Here is a 10,090-nt window from a genome sequence, read left to right as displayed (position 1 = left end):
TTCTCTAAGTGGGTTGAAGCACAGGCTTTCGAGAAAATTAGAGAGAAAAAAGTCATAGACTTCATCTGGGACCACATTATATGCTGATTCGGGATGCCTGCCGAGATCGTATGTGACAATGGAAAGCAATTCGTCGGCGGCAAAGTGACAAAATTTCTCGAAGATCACAAAATAAAGAGGATCCTGTCGATGCCATATCATCCTAGTGGGAACGGACAGGCCAAATCGACAAACAAAACCATCATTCAAAATATAAAGAAAAGATTGAACGATGCTAAGGGAAAATGGAGAGAAATATTGCCCAATGTTCTTTGGGCGTATCGTACGACGTCAAAATCCAGTACGGGGGCAACACCGTTTTCTTTAGTATACGGCACCGAAGCTCTGATCCCGATTGAAGTCGGGGAACCCATCGTCAGGTTTCGATATGTAACAGAAGAGTCAAATCACGAGGCTATGAATACAAGCCTCGAATTGCTAGTTGAAAAACGGGAATCTGCCCTCGATCGAGTGGCCGCACAAAAATAACGGATCGAAAGGTACTACAATCGAAGAGCCAATCTTCGACACTTCAAAATCGGGACTTGGTTCTGAGGAAGGTCACCCTTAATACTCGAGACCCAAACGAAGAAAAACTTGGTCCGAACTGGGAGGGACCATACCAGGTCCTCGATATCATCGGAAAAGGATCCTACAAACATGGCATGGTGAACAACGAACAATTACCAAACAATTGGAATATATCACTCCTCAAACAATATTACTGCTAAGGTATGACCTTCTCCATTTTCATTTATATTTTATACTAACCATTTGCAAGTGTTTAGTTGAAGACATCAAAGGATTCTTCAAACGCAGAGTCCTTAGGGCTGAAAGCACGCGTTGCACTCTTTTTCCCTTAGACCGGTTTTTGTCCCAAATGAGTTTTTCCGGTGAGGTTTTTAATGAGGCAACCATTGTTCGTGCTAACTTAGAGCAATTCAACAGTATCTGAGGCTCCTTTACAATCAACCTCAAATACTGGGGGGCATCACCTTCAGATAGTTACAAGGAAAATACTTCGTGTCGACAGGGTCTCGATAGGTAAATTTTGTAGAGGACCAAACGGTCAAATAAACCGTGTCCATGTAGATTACTCAAACCCTAATGGCAAAACACGTACACATATATAATCTATTGAAAGAAGTATTTTTCCTTACCAGATATTCCATGCTTCAGAAAAATTTATACTTTACAATTTCATACTTATGATCTATTGTGGAAACTGGCTTAAGGGCCGATCACAACTAAAGTTCAAACAATTTACCCGATACTCTGGGACTGCCATCCAAAAGATCGATATGATCGAATTACTAAACCTCGAAATCATAAGACCTTAATAAGGCAATCCTCGATTTTATAGGCCACGACCACCCCACTCGGGGACTGATACTTCGAACAAGTTTGAAGTATAAAAGAGGAACAAGTCCAAAAGCAAATCCCAAATTAAAGGCTACGACCAAATTAACACGGTTCAGACACGTCCGATTTCTATTATTAAACAGGCCTTTGAATATTTTCACAAACCGGTTAAAAAGGCTACCCTCGGCTAAATTTCTAAGGTCTCGATAATATCGACCCTCAAAAACCCTAATGGGTACAAAGTCGTTCGAACTCTCGAACAAATTCTTTATTTTATGCTAAGGCATTACGAAATAAAGGGTCTCGATAATAACGACCCTTGAAATTCCTAATGGGTACGGAACCGTTCGAACTCTCGAGCAAATACTTTTTTTTGTGCTAAGGCACAACATAATTTATATGATTAAACAATAAACTTTTCAAGCCGAAAAGGGGGAGAAAGCCAATCTTTTTGCTATGGCCGTATCAGCCTAATTCAAGAACCTAAAGGGCCAGTTTATTTTTTAGAAATCATCCTCGCTCAATTAAAACCTAAGGATCACCCTACTTTGAGCTCGAGCAAGTACTCACTCGATTATAAAAACTACACTAGTTCGGCTTCGATCAAATTGCCTACGCCTCGAACTTATGAACAAAATTTTCATAAGGCATAAATAAAACAAAATTTTCACAAGGCATAAATGAAATAAAGACAAGTTGGAAAGGAAAGAAATCTTTATATATATGAGAATATTTACAAGGTATGATCAGGATCCTATACAAAAGATCAAAAGTGAAAAATCCTAAGGTTCCTAATATTCTCCGGGGGAAGCTTCTTCTCCATCGAGGTCCTCCCCATTCTCGGACCCGCTCTTGCTGCCATCATCATCATCATCATCGGAAGTGGCTAGCGCTCCAGCTTTGGCTTCATGCTCTCTAGCCTTTATTATCTCGTTGGTAAGATCAAAACCTAGAGCGTGGATCTCCTCGAGGGTTTCCCTCCAAGATTGACATTTGGCGAGTTTGGCAATCCAATATGCTCGAGTTTGAGCGGTCTCGGCTGCTCTCTCGCTTGGACTTGAGCGGCTTCAGCATTGGCCCGGTAGATGGCCACGATCGCATCTACCTCGGCCTTTGCCTTTTCAGCTTCAGATTTGGCCTTGGCAAGTTTGGAAGACAACCGAGCCTTGAGCTCCTTTATTTTCCTTGCTTGAGCCGAGCTCTTCTCCTTCATACCTTGAAGCTAACTTTCGACCGATGATAATTGGGTTCGAGCAGACTCTTTTTTTGCAGCAAAATGGTCCATACCTTCTTTCCACCCCAAGGACTCTGCCTTTATCATGTTGACCTCCTCGAGGAGCTGCTCGATCCTCTCGACCTTCTGCTGCAGTTGTGAGATCAAAATGTTATCCACCATTCCCGAATTGAGCCCATGAACTTTTAAGATTTTCATTACCTGCTCGATCAGGTCGGTATGATCTTTGTGAGCCGTGGCCAATTCGGCTCGGAGGTCCTTGATCTGTTCTTCTTTTTGTTTACCGAGAAGGTTGATGGCATTCCTCTCCTCGGTAAGCCTTTGAATGTCGGCCTCGTACCGACTCAGCTCGGCTCGAGACCGAGAAAATGCTTCTCGGTGAAGCGTTGAGGCCTACGCAGAAAGAAGAAAAGAAGTTAGACAAAAGAGAAAAATGAACACAAAGATAATACCAACAAGGGGAGCTAAGGCTTACCCGATTCTGAGCTTGCTGTGCTTCATTGAAAAGGTTCGATGCCTTGCCCAAGTCCTTCCTCGAGACCTCCAAGTCACTCAGACCGGTAAAGTAATCATGGAAGGGGTCCTCCCTTCCGTGGGCTCCTTCCATGGAGAGGGTCTTCAAGGCCCGAGCCTCTTGTATCATCTCCTCATCTAGAGGGGCCTCGACAGCCGTACCCACCGTTGGCTCAGTGTGGTGGGGGCCATCTTCGATCCTCGATGACTCGGGGACTTCGCCCAAGTCTCTTCCCGAGACCCCCTCATCTCGAGATGGATTCTTTGCAGCCTTCACCGATTCAGTGGCCTTTGGGGCCTCAGTGCTCATTCCCACTTGGGCCACCAGCCCGGAGTCGTCTTCTTCCACTTCTTCGTCTTCTTCCCTTAGATGCCGAACAGAATCTTTGGTTAGGATGATGATGTTCTTCCTCGGCTTACGAGCCGTCTTCTTCTTAGGTTCTGGATCCTCGGAGAGTGAGGACTTTTTTCTCTTTTTGTCCTTTGCCGGTTTCGGTCCGGGATCGAAGTCTCCCCCTCACCAGATAAGGGCCTCATAATAGCATCTTTGCCAAGGCCTGTATGAAAGGAAATTAAGTAAGAAATTCTTTGATAAAATCATTAAAGACGTGGAAAAGGGGCTTACCATGAGTTTTGGCTTCCCATCGGCCCTTTGATAAATCGCGCCATGAGCGCTCGGCATACGAAGAGGTCGAGGCCAGGTCCCGAACCCAGCTCTTGAGGTTAGGAATTGCACAGGGCATCCAAGCGACCTCTACATCACGGAAGGGGATATCGATGGGAGGAAGCAAAGGAGCAAAACAATAAATAAGAGCTAACAGTGGGATTGGACTTACGCTTCATATTCTATTTCTCGGGTTATGGCATCTTCTCGGCCGGGATTAGGTCGGAAGTCCTCACTCGAACGTATCGGCCCATCCAGCCTCGGTCCTTGTCCTTGTCTATGCTCGAGAACAACACTTTGGTAGCCCGGCGTTGGAGTTTTATTAACCCGCCTCGATAGAGGCGGGGACTGTATAACCTGATAAGGTGGTCGAGGGTGAAAGGAATCCCCTCGACTTTGCTCACGAAGAATCGGAGCAGAATCACAATTCTCCAAAATGAAGGATGGATTTAGCCTAGGGTTATTTGATACTGACGACAAAAATCAATGACAATGGGGTCGAGGGGGCCCAGCGTGATAGGGTAAGTGTAAACACTTAGAAACTCTTCTACATGGGTGGTGATATCCTCTTCGGGGGGTCGGGATCACCACCTCTTTGCCCTCCTAGTTGCAATCTTTCTTTACCTGCTTAAGGTATCCCTCAGTTATCGAGCATATATATATCGACACTGGCTCGCATCGATCGGGAATCGACGAGGCTTTATCGGTCTTAAAATCGAAAGTGAGGACACCCCCCGGGAAAACACTCCTCGGGGCGTGGCTCTATCGGTGTCTTGTCGCCGGCCAGCCGCGATGAAGAAGCATTTTTCTTTTGTGGAACAGTTTTTGATGTTTTTGCCATTTTTGTATGGATTTGAAGTTAAAAATAGATGAATATGATAAGATTTGGTGTTTTGAGAAGAGGTTAGCAGTGAAAATCGTAGATTTGTAGATGAAGAAATTAGAAGATATAAAAAGCTTTGGAGATTGGAAATTTGAAAGTAAAAGTTCAAAATGGTGTAGAGAGGGGCTATATATAAATTTCACAACGACGGTTCAATATTGGCGGTGGCCGACCATCGACTGACGTGCATTTAATGCCTTGGTAACTGTACAGACGGGACATTTCAGTCACTTCCGTCGCTTATGTCACAAGGATGACATCATGACAGGTCGAGATAGAAAATCGAAAGCTCAATTCGTTTCTTGTCATTACACTCCAAAATAACGAGGGGACTATCTGTATACGGTTAAAATCGGGCCCACCCGATTTTACTATTTGACCGAGACCGGGAGTTTGCATCGAAGGATGGCCTCATAACGGAATAGGCCATATCACGAGGATAAGGTACCGAGTTCAGAACCGAGGTACCTGTCAAGATCGAGGCTAGTAGCGATCGAAGCCAAGTGAGACAGACATCGAGCAAAATCGAAGATAGCATAATAACAAAGGCAAGATATCTGTGGCTGGTCGAGGATTATGGCATAAATCTCGGTGACTGGTCGAGGATCATGACGTAAATCTCGGAACGGATCAAATCAGAAATAGTCGATTAGCTAATCATGGGATTTCCTTCTGTAATTAGAATTATACCATAAGTAGAACTCCTCTACTATATAAAGGGGGGTTCTATTCATTTATAACACACGATTCAGAGAGAAAAATCAATACAATTTTCTTTCCTGTTGATACGATTGTTCATCAGCTTGCTTTATTTTTAACTATTTTGGTATCAGTAAGTTTGAGGGCATCCTAGCTCGAGGGTTGAATTCCATTTCAATACTGGTTCATTTTATTTTGTAGTTTATTTCTATTATTAATCTTCATATTTGTCTATCGGTATTAAGTGAAATCGCGTATCCTTAGAATCTCATTATAAGTTTAATTGTTATCCAATTTTAAGGGTAAACATGTTTATATTTTTGGTAATTAGACAAGGTTCATTTTCAAAACTTTGGTAACTGAAATTGATTTCAAAAAGATACAAACTATGATAATGAAAAAAGAAAAAAAGATGACAGATATATACAAAAATGTATATATTACGTTTGTATAGAATGTTGTTTTCCTTTACTTGAAAATAGACTTGCAATGTTCTTCGCTGGAATTATTGATCAACAGTACAAAGTGGTGGTCCCTTGTTTGAGTCTGATTACAATAAGCAAAGATAGTAATCAAGGAGGGAAAATGACTCACTTTTTTCTTTCCTTCCATTTCTCTTGGACTAGATCTATTTAACTTAGTATCTATCTACTAAAAATATGAGGTGGGATCCACATCAACAGCAATTCACCTTTTCTTCTTTGTTTAAACCTAACAGTAAATGAACCACAAACATACTTGTCAAAAGCATAGGGTGGCCTCATACAAATATTATTGGGTGAGTCTCCTCCAAAATAAAATTTCTCCAATTAAATTGCTATCCAAATAAAAGAAACAAGGCAAGCAAAGTAAGATTGAGAGATCACCTTTATTTGTTTGTGTTAGAAGAGAGGTTAATAGGTCAAATCATTAGTAGCAAAGAGGACGGAATTATTCCATTGGGAAAGGAAAAAACAAAAGATAATAAGGAAAAGGCAGGAAACTTCACTAATCCCAGTACACAACACAACATTATAAACCAAACAACATAATAAAAGTAAAAGCAATTTTGAAAATCATATCCCTGTGCCTGTCCGCACATCTTTCTATGTTTGTGTTTCGCTTTCGGTCTAGAGACAGCGACACCAGCTAAGCTATTTCCCCTAAGAGTATGCCTACGTGTAAATGGACCCTACCCCATCCCCATTCTCTCTGTCAGATCTCTATTAGCTTTCTTCTACTTTTCCCACATGTTACACTGCGAAGACAAAAGATATTCAACACAGAGAAGCTAGCTAGTACAATATACTACTAATCTCGCTTTATTATCTTTTCTTATTCTTAGCATATCAAATTATCAATATCGCTTTAATCATCTTTTCTTTTTCATTTTCCTTTTCCTTTCCCCCTCTTAATCCAAGATTACTTATAGTTTGTTTGGCCAAGCTTATCCATTCCAAGAAGCACTTTTTTTGAACTTGTTTGGCCAAGCTTCTCCATTCCAAGAAGCACTTTTTTTTTCTTTTTTCAAAGTTGAGGTGTTTGGCCAAGCTTTTGATAGAAAAAAAAGTACTTTTGAGGAGAACCAGAAGCAGTTTTGGAGAAGCATAAAAAATAGCTTCTTTTCAAAAACACTTTTGAGAAAAATACACTTAGAAACAGTTTTTAAAAATTTGGCTAAACACTAATTGCTGCTCAGAAGTGCTTTTCAAATTAATTAGCCAAACAAAAACTGCTTCTCAACAAAAGTACTTTTGAGAGAAGCACTTTTGAAAAAAAGCACTTCTCAAAATAAGCTGATTTTTGCAGCTTGGCCAAACAGGTTGTTAGACTAAGTCCAAAATATTTGTACTTGTTTTCTTTGCTAAGAGCCGATCGAATCATAATAAGTATTTTCAGCACATTCTTGTTTATTCCCTCCGTTCCATTTTATATGACAAAATTTTAATTGCCACGAAGTTTAACAAAAATAAAAAGATTTTTGAAAATTATTATCTAGAACAGAGGCGGACTCAGGATTTGAGCACGACGGGGGAACCACTGTATGCTAATCACTAGCGATGAAATTCGGCTTGCAACACTTTGAAAATTTAATGTGTTTACCCTTAAAAATGGATAAAAATTGAATTTATATGCGGTTTTAAGGATATGTGGACAGATTCAATACAAGTTATTAACAACATTAGATAATCAAATTAAAGATAAAATAAATGGCCAAACCAGTAGTAGTACCGAGTTCGGGCTCGGTTGTGATCCAAACGATTAGCTTGCCTTCGATTCGGAACCAAACACTTATGAAGAACTATGAGTAATATCAAGAACTTTGAATGACCTTTAGAAACAGAGAAAATAAATGTATATTGCCTTGATATGCGTGTTACAATGTCTCTAATGAATAATCAGCTTCCCCTTTATATAGTAGGGGAGTTCTACCCTAAGTACAATTCTAAAAAAGGTAAAAATCTTCTTTTTGCTAATCACTGATCTACCGCCGATACGGGTCGAGATTCACGCCGTGATATCCGGTTGGACAGGGATATTACGGCCCTTTGTTAATCATGCGCGGTCGTTTGGTAATGCTCTCCGAGGTTTTGGAAGTCGAACCGGACCCGGGGGTCATGGCCTTGATGGCTCCGAGAGCAGGCGTTTTGCTCAGGCCTTGATGCGAGAGGCTCCTGGCTTTGATTCTTATTCCTTGCAGTCATGTCCTTGCTTCGTTTGCCTCACCAGGAAATCGAGTTACTCTTTAGCCTCGGTTTTACCCGTATACAGATAGTTCCCTCGTTTAAAAAAGAGTAGGTTTGCCGAAACGATGGGAAACGATAGATGTTCTCCGGTTCCTTCCTCCGTATGTTATGACGAAGGAGTCAAAATATCCCATCAGTCACGTCGTTCCGACTTCGGACACCTGTCAATCATCGGTTGGTTGCATCCGAATGCGAAGCGTTGCCTACTTCCTTATAAAAGCTTCCATCTTTTGTTTTTTTCTACTTTTCGACCAAGATTTTATCTTCGATTTTCCCAACTATCATCAACTTATTTCAAACCTTCATACCTTCATCTTTTGATCTTCAAATCTTCATAATTTTTCTTAGATTCTTGCTCAGATCTTCTTAAATTCTTCATATCCCGTTGTTCCGCCTTCAAACTTGTTCTTCCAAACCTCCATACTTCTTCTTCAAACCTTCAAGTTTTACCAGCCAACAATGGCTAAAACTTCAAAATCAGTTCCCTAATAGGCTGCCTCTTCATCTTACCAACCGGCTGCTTGTACTGAGGCGGTCGATCCAGAAATAGTTGTCTTCAAGGCGACTTCTTTCGACGTGGCTGCCACCGAGTCAGCAGTCGCCGAACCGGCTCCCGATCCCCCTTTGAAAGTGTTTATTCCCGGGGGTTGTTCTATTATGGATGAATTCAAGGTTGAGAAACCCTCGTCCAAGCAGGATCGGGCAGAAGGAGCATCAAATTACATATGCTCCGTGACCGAAGACGTCCTTCCCGTGGTCCGAGAAGACTGTAATTTGGAGGTAAGGATGTGGTAGTCACCGAGCCCGATGACGCTATTACTACCCTCGTGGAGGGGTACTTACGTGTTTACACTTACCCCTTCACGATGGGTCCGGTGGACCTGGTTATTTTGGATTTTTGCAAGAGGTACGAGGTGTGCCTCAGGCAAATCCACCCGTCTCTATGGAGGATTGTGATCCTCCTTCGTTACTTCGTGAATAAGATCGAGTCTTGTTGGTTCACCATTGATCATCTACTTCATTTATACAGTCCCCGAATCTTCCGAGGGGGACTGATCAAGCTTACTCGCCGAGCCTACAAGGCCCCCTTTTCGAGCATTGATGAAGACCGAGATCGGGGCTGGCAGGGGCGCTTCATTCGGGTGAAGACCGAAGACTTGATTCCTCCCGAGTTCATACCATTCCCTGAGAAGTGGAATGCATCTCGTAAGTGCAGCCTCTCCTTAAGCGTCAATTTTTCTTCATCTTCTTTCTTTCCATTCACCCTTGTGATTGTGTAGCTGTTGCCTGGGTTCCAAATGCGGTCCCGACTTAAGGAGTCGATCGAAGGCATCTGCAAGCAGATGTCATTCTTTGAGCACTCATGGCGCAAGTTGTCGAAGGGCCGATGAGAGGCCCGTTATCATGGTAAGGTTCCCCTTCGAATAGTTGTTATCGTGTCCTTATCTCACAGCATACTGAATTCTCTTCTTTTCTTTTATAGGTATGCCTAAGACCACCGATCTTAGGCCTTTGAAAAGGGACGAGGACGTATCCTTGTCCGTTGATCCCTCCGTTACGAGACAGCCCGAGGCTGCCGTGGGGGAAATGAAGAAAAGGAAAGGAAAACCTTCGGGCTTCCTAGGCCCTAAAGTGAAACCAAATAAGAGGGTAGCTCGCAAGCCCAGGAAGAGCACCAGCTCCTCGGTGCCAGACTCCGATTCACTTCTCCGGCTCAGAGATGAGCCGGAAGAAGATGACATTTTCATTGCCCATAGATCGACCCCTCAGGGGGAGCGAGAGGCAACCGAGGGGGAGACTTGTGGCGCCGACATCCCTCAGACTCGAGAGGTCAATATGGAGACTGTGAGTGGGACCCCCCAGGACGCCGGCTCCTCCCCGAAGGAAGCACCCAGTATAATAAAAATTGCAGGGATTCCCTCCTACACCGATTCCATGCTCGAGGAGGCCCAAGCAGGAAAGGAGAAGTT

This window comes from Nicotiana tabacum, chromosome 23 (genome assembly GCF_000715075.1).
Source record: "Nicotiana tabacum cultivar K326 chromosome 23, ASM71507v2, whole genome shotgun sequence".
Taxonomy (NCBI): domain Eukaryota; kingdom Viridiplantae; phylum Streptophyta; class Magnoliopsida; order Solanales; family Solanaceae; genus Nicotiana; species Nicotiana tabacum.
The sequence above is the reverse complement of the archived record's forward strand: the minus strand, read 5'-3'. Positions refer to the sequence as shown.